At 34.7% G+C, this 10,444-nt stretch overlaps 1 pseudogene; it reads right to left on the bottom strand.

Moving 5' to 3' along the window:
- Positions 1 to 6,014: 6,014 nt before the first annotated feature.
- On the bottom strand, positions 6,015 to 10,436 carry LOC134278798 (chondroitin sulfate proteoglycan 4-like; annotated as a pseudogene).
- Between the last annotated feature and the right edge of the window lie 8 nt (positions 10,437 to 10,444).

Below are 10,444 nucleotides of genomic sequence, written 5' to 3'. Positions count from 1 at the left end.
GAGAGAGAGAGAGAGAGAGAGAGAGAGAGAGAGAGAGAGAGAGATTCCCTTTTAATCCTGATTATCCTATCCATTTACATAGACAAAAAATCAGTTCTATATCAGTTGTACCCATTCTTTATTAAATATTTTCTGATTTCATAGTCCGTCATAGTCACTCTCTGTATATTTTTCTGCTTAAGAAGTATTACACTAAGTGCACATGTATTGACCTGTCAATCAAAATCACCGGACGCTGTATGCATTGCAATAAAGTTGTTCGAAATGATTTTTATTAAGTATGATCTTTAAGAAAATTTGATGCAACAAATTTGTGAAATGAAAAATAAAATAAAAACATGGCTAGAGCATCATATATCTGTATTATTGACTTCAGTTGTGGGACGTGGAGACCGGTCCGTCAGATGAGATCGTTTAAATCGAGGTCCCGTGTGTCAGATGGTACTGGCTCAAAAAGATTCCTCGCTGCTCAATGGCGATTAGAGCCAAATTATAGGACAACATTTTGCAGTCTCCACCGGCGAGTGGAGGCTTCTCCATGTGAAAAATTCTCGAGAGGGACATTAAACAACATATAATCAATTAATCGATTGCTGAAGAATTCCTGTCGTTGAATAATCTTTCTGCTGACAAATCTCGATATAATTACTTTAAAAATCAACGACTTTACGTTTAATGTGGTACTAACTTAGTTCATGACATTTTTATAACACCATCACAATTGTGCCAGAACATAAACACAGTGAAGTTTATGAGAGTACGGTGTTCGTTCGTCTGTTGGTTTGTCTATGATACACGTGTAGCTCTTATGAGTGCCAAAATGCATAAGAACAAGATTGGTCATGAAAATCAAAGTACCTTAAGTACTGAAAGACCTTTTTGCAGTTTTTTTTCTTTCAGAGTACATACATGTATGATATCTATGTTTTTTGCAGAGAAAAAAGCAAATTCTTACAGATTTAGAAGAACGGAAGACTTATTTGTTGCCATGGCAACAAGATTCTAGTTATTATTATTTTTCTTCTTCTTCTTCTTCCCTTTTTAGGGTACTTTTTTTGCGGAACGAAGGTCCGAGTACATGATCTTGTATTTTTTCCCATTTTTGATGAAATGCTTTGAAACACATAATATAAGGATATATTAGTAGCACAGACAACATGACATCAAAATAGCAAAAACGCGCATGCACGTGCGCTTCGCTCTGATTGGCTTAAAGTTTATCTTTCTTGTTTTTTGACGAAATCCCTTGAAATTTTGAACATAGCCATGGAATAGGATATCCTACAACATGATATATAGCAATTATCGTGTAGCACGTGTGCTGCAATCTGATTGGCTTAAACTTTAAATAGCTATAACATTTTCAACCAAACAGGATGATGTAGATTTGCTACAAGAAAGCATGGTCACCATGCACATGCATACACGTGCGTCGTGTGCTATAATCTTGCGCGCAACCAAACGGTGCTTGCACAAGAAGGTAGGCACTATGCTCATGTATGCACGTGCGTGCACGTGCACCTGAACATTTTTTAATACTTTTGGTGAAATATATAGATTGTGTAGACAATATGATATGGTCATTACGCACAGCAGCGCGCACGCGTGCAATGCTAAAATTTGAATGAGCTTAATAAAAGTCTCATATATAAATGCCGTAACTTTTCTTATTTTGATAAAATGTTTTGAAACTTATAATGGGTAAGAATATATTTGGAATCAAGGTAGCGCGCACGTGCTTGCAAGAGCGCGCACGTAGACAAGATGACATGGTCAAAATAGCAAGATCGCACGCGCATGCACGTGTGCTTCGCTCTGATTGGCTGAAACTAAAGTCTCAATATCTTTTTTGTTTTTTGATAAAATCATTTGAAATTTTGAACATAGTCATACATTAGGGAGATCTACAGCCTGTAATATAAGATTGATCATGAAAGCATGTGCATGCACATGTGCTTGCAAGAGCTCGCACGTGCAACACAAGAAATGTCCAATATAATTGATACAGACGTAACTATTTAAATTATTGATGAAATGCTTTGAAACTCATTTTATAACTATATATTAGAAGCATAGACAAAATGACATGGTCAAAAAAGTAAGATCTCACGCGCATGCACGTGCGCTTCGCTCTGATTGGCTGAAATTAAAGTCTCAATATCTTTCTTGTTTCTTGTCATAATCCTTTGAAATTTTGAACATAGTCCTACATTATGAAGATCTACAGCATGATATATAAGAATTTTCGTGAAAGCATGCGCATGCCCGCGTGCTGCAATCTGATTGGCTGAAACTTTAAATGGCTATATCTCCTTTGTTTTTTGACGAAATGCTTTGAAATTTAAAACATAGTCATGCATTAGGATATCCTACAATATGATGTAGAAAAACAATCATGAAATCACGCGCATGCACGTGTGCTGCAATCTGATTGGCTTAAACTTGAAATGGCTATAACTCCCTTGTTTTTCAACCAAACAGGATGGGATTTAGAAAATAGATAGATATAAGAGACTCCTACAAGAAGGTATGGTCATCATGCACGTGCACGCACGTGCGTTCATTTGGAACGAGTGAAATAAAAAATACACTTGAAAGAGTGATTTTTTCATACTTTTGGACTGAATGCTTTAATATATTGTATATTAAGATATGTAGATAGTGTAGACAAGATGATATGATCATAACGCACATGCATTCACATGCGCACGGGTGCAATGCTAAAATTTTGATATAATGGTATCCTTCTGAGAAAACGTTGTTAAAGTCAAAATGCACAGAGTTTGTCTTATTTAATGAAGCTTAGGGAATATGGCATCAAAAAGGAGTTGGGGAGCATTTGGGGAACATCTGTAACGGTACCCGTTACAATTAGCACTAGTTTTAAAAGTAATTGATTCCAATTTCTTCAAATTGTAGTTCAAGGACTGCCAAAGGTGTAAATGTGCATCTATATAACAAAATGCTGTTTCATCAATCTACAAAGGATCTGTATTTATCTCCATTTGTATTGAGTTCTTCTAGTTAGTTATATGCAGGGCCCCAGACCAGCTAAAGTTAATTACACTTTTCAATTAAAAGTGGTTGGCAGGTTCATACATAAATAATATGCAAAAAAATCTTATAATCTTCTTTAGAAGCTATCTTTATCAGTACATTGTATAAGGAGTAGGTTCTAAACTTCTAATAACACCTTCCTATGGCTGGTAACCAGCCACAGGAAGGAGTTCTAGTTTTGCTTGGGATTGGACAGTGACTCATTAGCAATATTGAAATAAGATCAACTTGAAATCTAGAATGTTAAAATTTAATTTTGGATCAGAAAAAATCTTCTTGAATCTTTGGCTGTGGCTATATAGGCATGGGAACCAATTTTATTATTTATTAAAGTTGTGACTATATACAGGGTAATTTTCCCCCAATGTATTTTTGCCCTTTCTCAATTGCAAACAATTTTGCCCCATTTTAAATTCACCCAGATACGGCTGTGCAAAAGAGATAATAATGTCTTTTTCAAATCTGACTCATTGGTAAATCAGGCTTATCTATAATATACAATTAAAAAAGATACAAAATAAAGATTTCAAAAGTTTATTATCAGGTGATAATGATTATAACTTAATGAAATATAACAACAAGCATCAGTATTATATACAATATGACAAATTGTATACGGGCAAGGCAGAACAAAACAGTCAACAAGCATTGTAACACCAAACCAAGGACCAACAAAAAACCGTCTCGATTCTTTTGTACCAAAATGCATCAAAATCTTAATTATTGCCAATTTATTTTCAGCATTTTATACTTTTACATGTTTTGTTGGGAGCAAAAAAAAAATTCAGTTGGATTGGCACTGTTTCATCATTTGGCTATTTTACATTATTGAAAACCTGTCATAATAGATTTTGTACACAAAACCTTGATTTGTAAATGGTACATGTTTAACTTCTTCTGGTTGAAGTTACGTGTATCAGTAACAAGGTATAAACATTCCAAACACAAAACCTCTCTTGCCCACTGTAATCTAACTTTCTTTTATTCATACCTAAGAATTTAACCATGGATACAAATGGCACAGACTTGAGAAAAAAGCTATGAAATTGCTAAAAATGTTTTACACATTTTCAGTTGCAGTTAAAGTTGGTTAACATTTTTAAAAAAATCTTGAAAACTACTTTCTACTTCTACATGGAAAACCTGGATCTACAGATAAAGCATTTACTATTTACAAAAACTGATTGAAAATTTCAATATCAATGAAATATTCTGGAGTATTGTATACATCAGGGTGCTGTTTCCAGCTCTACACATATTATCAAATTCAGACTAGTACACACTACCAAGTTAATCTACATTAAGGATGAACTCGGGGAAAATGTGGATTTATTAAATTCATTACATCCACGCTTTGTTAACCCATGATCAGACAGGAATCGTTAATCAGTTAGGATCTCACTATTTCACAATTTACATGTAGAATAGTTCTCATAATTAGCAAACTTGGGAGGAAAAAAAAATACAGCAAATAGAACTTCTTGGCACAATTATTATACAGCATCAATTTAATCAAGAAGTATTAGCTAAAATGTGCCTAAATGTGATGTACCTAAAAAATTGTTGAATGTTTGAGGAACAGAAAATGTTTATTTAGCACTTAGAGACAAACTACTAGTAACTGATATAAAATACAATAATACCCTGTAAAACGAATCTCCTATATTTAGTCCTTTAAGAATATGATAAAGAATTTGGTTAAAATCTTATCTATAGTTAATACATGTACATATATTTCACAATTCTGAAAGAAATTTTAAGCTATGATTTGGCACAACACAAAAAGATAAACAAGTTTAATACCTGGTATACAATCTGCTCTCCTACAGGAATATATATCCAAGTATGAGTCAATGTGATATTACATGCACATGTATAGAGATTGATCGATTCATCATCATCTATTACTAACTTTATTATGAATTAAAAGTCATCTCCAATATTATAACTAAATCACAATAAAAATGCAAGACATTGCTACAATATCATTGACATTTCTTAATTTGTTGATATCTTATTTTGTTTGCATCAAAATTTTAAGTATAAATCCCCCATCCCTTAAACATTGAATTTATTTATCCATAGATATTTCAGCCATATCAAATACTGAAAATTTAGTCAAAATAAATTTTATCTCCTACTTATGCATCTGTAATAATCCAAATGCAACTTAAAACAACAATGGCACAATAAAATATATCATGTTAACTTTGATTTGAGATCTTTTTTCACGCTTCTTACATGATATACCCATGATTTCTATGAAAAAGCTAATTAGCTAAAATTTCTGGATTTTGTACACCGTTAGTATAAGGAATGTTTTTATAATAAAGTTAAAATTTCATTGCCTGTTGAATTGACTGGAAAATCTTGAATGAAAAATAAAGCTTCTGAGTGTTTTCTATCAAAGAAATCAAGAAAAAAAAAAATAAAATAAAATCAAAATAAATACAGAGAGTAAATTCTGGGGATAACAGAAAGCTAAAACCACATGAAAGTCTGGATAAAATGAAATGTCTATCCACAAACCAAAGTAAGTTTATAATGGTATAATTGGTATTCATAAATATGCTTTGAAATTTCTTAACATCAACAGGGAAACAATTGGCATAACAGAAAATTAAAATCAATACTGTAAACGTATTATATTTGGCTGTGAATTCTTTTTAGCGCCTTTGGCTGAAAGAAACTTACGCAAATTCAAGAACAATGCTAATTGTCTTGCACATATACTCATAAATAAGAACATTAAGAAATGCGCTAAATCAAATCTATGCTAACTTGTTCAAAAGTCAGTTTCCGCCAAATATCGTACACGCCAAATATAATACATTTACAGTAATAATCGGACACATTTGCACTAGAATATTTAAAAGAAATTAATGATAAACATGATCGATAAATTGTGATATTTAAAACAACCTTTGAATTAAAAAAATGATACATCTGAATGCCTTCTACTGTGAACTTTTTAAATCCTAAAAGGAATTTTCTAAAATGTTACTTATGTCTGATATTTTTTTCTTATCAAAATGCCCATTGATCATTTTTAAAATTTTACGGCTTCAACATGTTCAATAAATATCAATAAATGTTTAACTTATTTTCCTAATACCTGTTCTTCCAAATGTACACCCAAAAATCTAACATGTTTAAAAAAAAAACAATATAAAGCAACAAAAAGTGCACTGATTGAAAAGTTCCAACAAGCACACATATCACAGGACATGAGACCCAGTATTGACTATCCTTCAACACGGGAGCCGAGGTTCGACATACTGTAAAGTTCTGGATCATCCATCACCGACCAATCAAACAAGTCACACTCGATCGCGACACGATGAATCCCGTGAAATTGAGGTCACCCAAGGGCGTGACCTTGCACTCTGGGACTGTAGCACTAACTTCTGTTTGGTTTTGTGATGTTGCTCCGACGTTACTGTACTCGTGAGAATGGGAAAATACTGTCCTCGGAGACGTTCCTTCTCACCACGGGAACATTGTAGTAATTGTGGTGTTCATACACTAAAGAATGCTCATCATCCGATGCATTTTCGTTGGGTTCAATGTGAACATGTGGTTGATTTAGCGGAATAGGACCAGATATTTCTGGTCGAACCGGTTTTTATGATGTTTGACGGGGAGTGTAATTAGGATACCTTCGTTTTCTCCACAAAAGATACACTATTATCACTCCTAAAATTACGATCACGCACAGAGGAATGAGGATGGCTAGAATGAGAACAAAATCGTTTCTAACACTAGGACTCACTACTTCCCGAGTTCCAACGCCATCCACATTTGAACCATTGATTCCACTACTGTGTGGAAGGTTAAACATAGTTGACCCAGAGCAGGCTGGACCCCTTTGGCGGTAGCAAGTAGGTCATCCTATCTCTAATTGTCCTCGAACAGGTCGGTTAAAAAGTAAAAGATTTTTCTGTTTTCAATGTCTCTGTGGGTAACTCCTCCACTGGCATGTAACCTGACTGTACATCTCTCTTTCTTCGAACAACACTCACTATTATGCCATACTTTGGTTGGTGTATAATTTTATAATGTGGAATACTTCCTGTTACGTTAGCTAGTCCCCTTGCATCAAGACTTTGCAATGTTATAGCTGTTTGGTTCTCTTTGGATAGTTGTATTGGTTTTTGCTTTACAAATGGTTTTACAGATACTGAGATTAGCTTGTTTCTTAATATGAATTCAGATCCTTGGTAGGAAATGTCACAAAAAAATCTGTCATTTGGGAAGTTGAGATCATTCTGGAGTACATGACTTCTGGGATTATCAATATCCAGTTGTGTAAATGTGGACGATAGGTTTTGAGATAGATCTGTCCATGAGATGGAGGCCTGGTAATGGTGTACTCTTCTCCCTCTCTCCATTGGTTCTGATATCAAGCTGACTTCTGGTAATGTACACAGAGGTCGAAGCTTGAGGAATGTTAATGGTTGCATTGGTAACAATTTCCAAGGTCAAGGACACAACACTCACTGCTACAGTCACAGACTTCCTGGGAATTTCCCGTCAGTTATTTTTAGCTCCAGGAAAGATGGAAGGGGTGGTCCTTTCTGAGTGAAAATGATATCACCGTCGTCTACATCTTTCTGTGTGAAGGCTGTGATCAATCTCTGAGGGTAGCTTGGAAAGATAAAATCCCATTGTTTGGTTGAGTTTGGACTTCATACCAGAGTCTTTCGGGTGGAGAGTCTTTATCTACCATCTTTAGAACCCTGGCATCCACAACCGTACTACCACCCTCTGTTACCTCTAACACTGGATTGTCTGGTACAAAATAAAATGGTTCATCATTCACTGGGTTAATCTCAATGGGAAAGGTTTCCTCAAGAATCTGTATTTCTTCACTTGATCCATATTTCATGTCCAAATACACTAGAAAACTGAAACTATCATTTCTGCTCTCTGAATCATCATGGTGGTAGACAATTCTGTTCAAGTTGATGTACTCCTGGGTAAAGTTGCTTAATTCTCTCAAAGCATTTCCTCCTCTCCAAGTCAGAGTGCCATGTTTAGGAACATTTTACTAAGGAGTACATAGCAGACACAACCCTACCAGATGCTTCCAGCTGTCTCACATAAGTGGAAATATCCAGGTTTGACTTGGACAGAATTTTTTGGTCCCCTTCAGCCAAAGTCAGTTTCCGAAGCCGGATTTTGCCGCGGTTGCTCTGTCTGCTGTAAGATATCGCAATGTTAAACACCTGGTTTTTAACAGTCTCTGCATAAACTGTATTCACTTCAAAAACAAATTTATCTGTGTCCTCAATTGACAGCATGACACTTTCGTGCTGATAAAAAATTGTCCATCATTTATGTCTTTCTGGGTGAATGAACGACTGGTACCACACGATTGTTAATCCTGGTTATGAGACGCCTTTTCCGGTTTCACTGGCACGTGGTATGTGATGTCTTTGGTCTGGTTTGGATTGTTGGTGCGGCTGAGGAGGTGGTCCGTGGTGATTCTCTGGATTTGCTCTGGGTGGACCTGGAGCGGTTTATTGTTACCACGGTGAGCACCAGTTTTCTGGTTGTGATGAGGAACTGCATTCGGTTGGCATTGCTGTTTTGACCGTCACTCAGGTGGTACCAGAAACTACCAAAAATTGCCACCTGTAACCATATGATGAATATACATGGATATTAAATGACATGTATGCCTTTCTTAAAACTGATAATCCTTGCTGAACAGTATTAACTCTTTCTCTGATGGGAAGTAGCTCTACTTATTTTTTTTTTTTACAAAAGTGGAGGAGAAACTTGAAGGTTCTTTATACAATTTCAGAATTATGTACCCTAATATTTTCTAAATTTCAATGAGTTTAACTGACCTCAAACCAAGCTTTGAATGATGTACTATGTATTCACCGAAAAATTGAAAAATTCCCAGTGTTTAAAATCAATTAGTTTAATTGATTCATGTGTAAAATAATTTTAAGCAAAATACACTTGTTTTATGAAAAATTTACTTGAATTGACCTCAGTTAATGAACCTGAACCTGAAAAAATCAATTCAAGGTAAATTCATCATCATATGAAGTAGAAACCACACTTCAGAAATCATTACAGGTAAGGTTTTCCCATATAATTAAAAATTTTGTCTAGCTGGGGTGTATACAAAATATGAAAATGTACAAAAGTCCACCCTTCCAGTTTCAGTCAGTCACTGAATCGGATCAATATAAATGTATAAAAGTCATCTTTGGCTCATTTAGAAAAACATTAGCATGAATATTTTACTAGTTTATTTCACAGCAAATTGAAACAAAATGGTGAAGAGATCACATTTTGAGAATGTCATCTTTATCCATTGAGAACAAAAAAGGAGAATCAATAATTTGAGAATCAATAATTCCTACCTTCGTGTACAAACACCACCTGGCCATCATTGACACTCTGTTGGGTGAACCTTGTGATGTCTTTGAATGTGTTGTTGAGGAATGCCACCCTGCCATTGGTCGGTTTGGTCACAGAGTACCACACACCTTCTTCTGGTGTGTCAGGGTCCTCAGCATACAAGTTGTCCTACAATATTGTTAGTAATAGCTGTAGCTTAATAAATTTAAATATAGAATACCTAAGAAAAAATTTTTTAAGAACTGAAAGATGCATCTACAATGGCTATCTTAGAAACAAAATAACAGTGGTGAAAATACCCACTAAGAAATACTGGCTGTCTTGGTATTGTAAATCACATTATATTTGCGAGAACCTTATTTTCACGTAATTATGCGAGACAGTGTGGTTACGAAAATTTGATTCTCGCGTATAATAGCATTCCTTAAGATTATATAGAGCAATAACCACAATTCGTGAAAATTATGTCTCGCTAAACAAGAGTCAATGACTATTTGCGAAAATAAGGTGTCGAGAAAATTTAGTGATCAACAGTAAATAAATGTACATGTATTCCAAATTTTGACAAAAATTGAAAATTCTGGCAAATAATTATTTTTTGAGGTTAACTGGCATTGATTACTGAAATGTAAAAAATTCTGAATATAGATACACTAAGCATTAACTACATAAACAGTTTTACATGTAACACAAATGTTCAGAGCATTTATTTCTGTATTCTCTGAATACACGTTTTACCCTCTCAAGAATTCCAAATAAGAATTTCCAATATGTCTATAGTATGAGAAATATTCACTATGATATTGTAACCGATTTGTTCTACTGGTAAATAAAATTACCTTAGAAATTAAAGCCATGGAGCTCTGCCACAGTGTCAAGCCTTTGTTTATGATGACCTGTGGGGCCTCATCATTAACAGCATCGATGTGGATGTACAAATGCTGGTCGTCCGTTTCTTCTTTACCTCCCATCTGACCTTTGATGACCATTTCATCAAATTTAGTCA

This window comes from Saccostrea cucullata, unplaced genomic scaffold (genome assembly GCF_032062105.1).
Source record: "Saccostrea cucullata isolate Sc308-1 unplaced genomic scaffold, CSIRO_AGI_Scuc_v1 ctg491, whole genome shotgun sequence".
Taxonomy (NCBI): domain Eukaryota; kingdom Metazoa; phylum Mollusca; class Bivalvia; order Ostreida; family Ostreidae; genus Saccostrea; species Saccostrea cuccullata.
The sequence above is the reverse complement of the archived record's forward strand: the minus strand, read 5'-3'. Positions and strand labels throughout refer to the sequence as shown.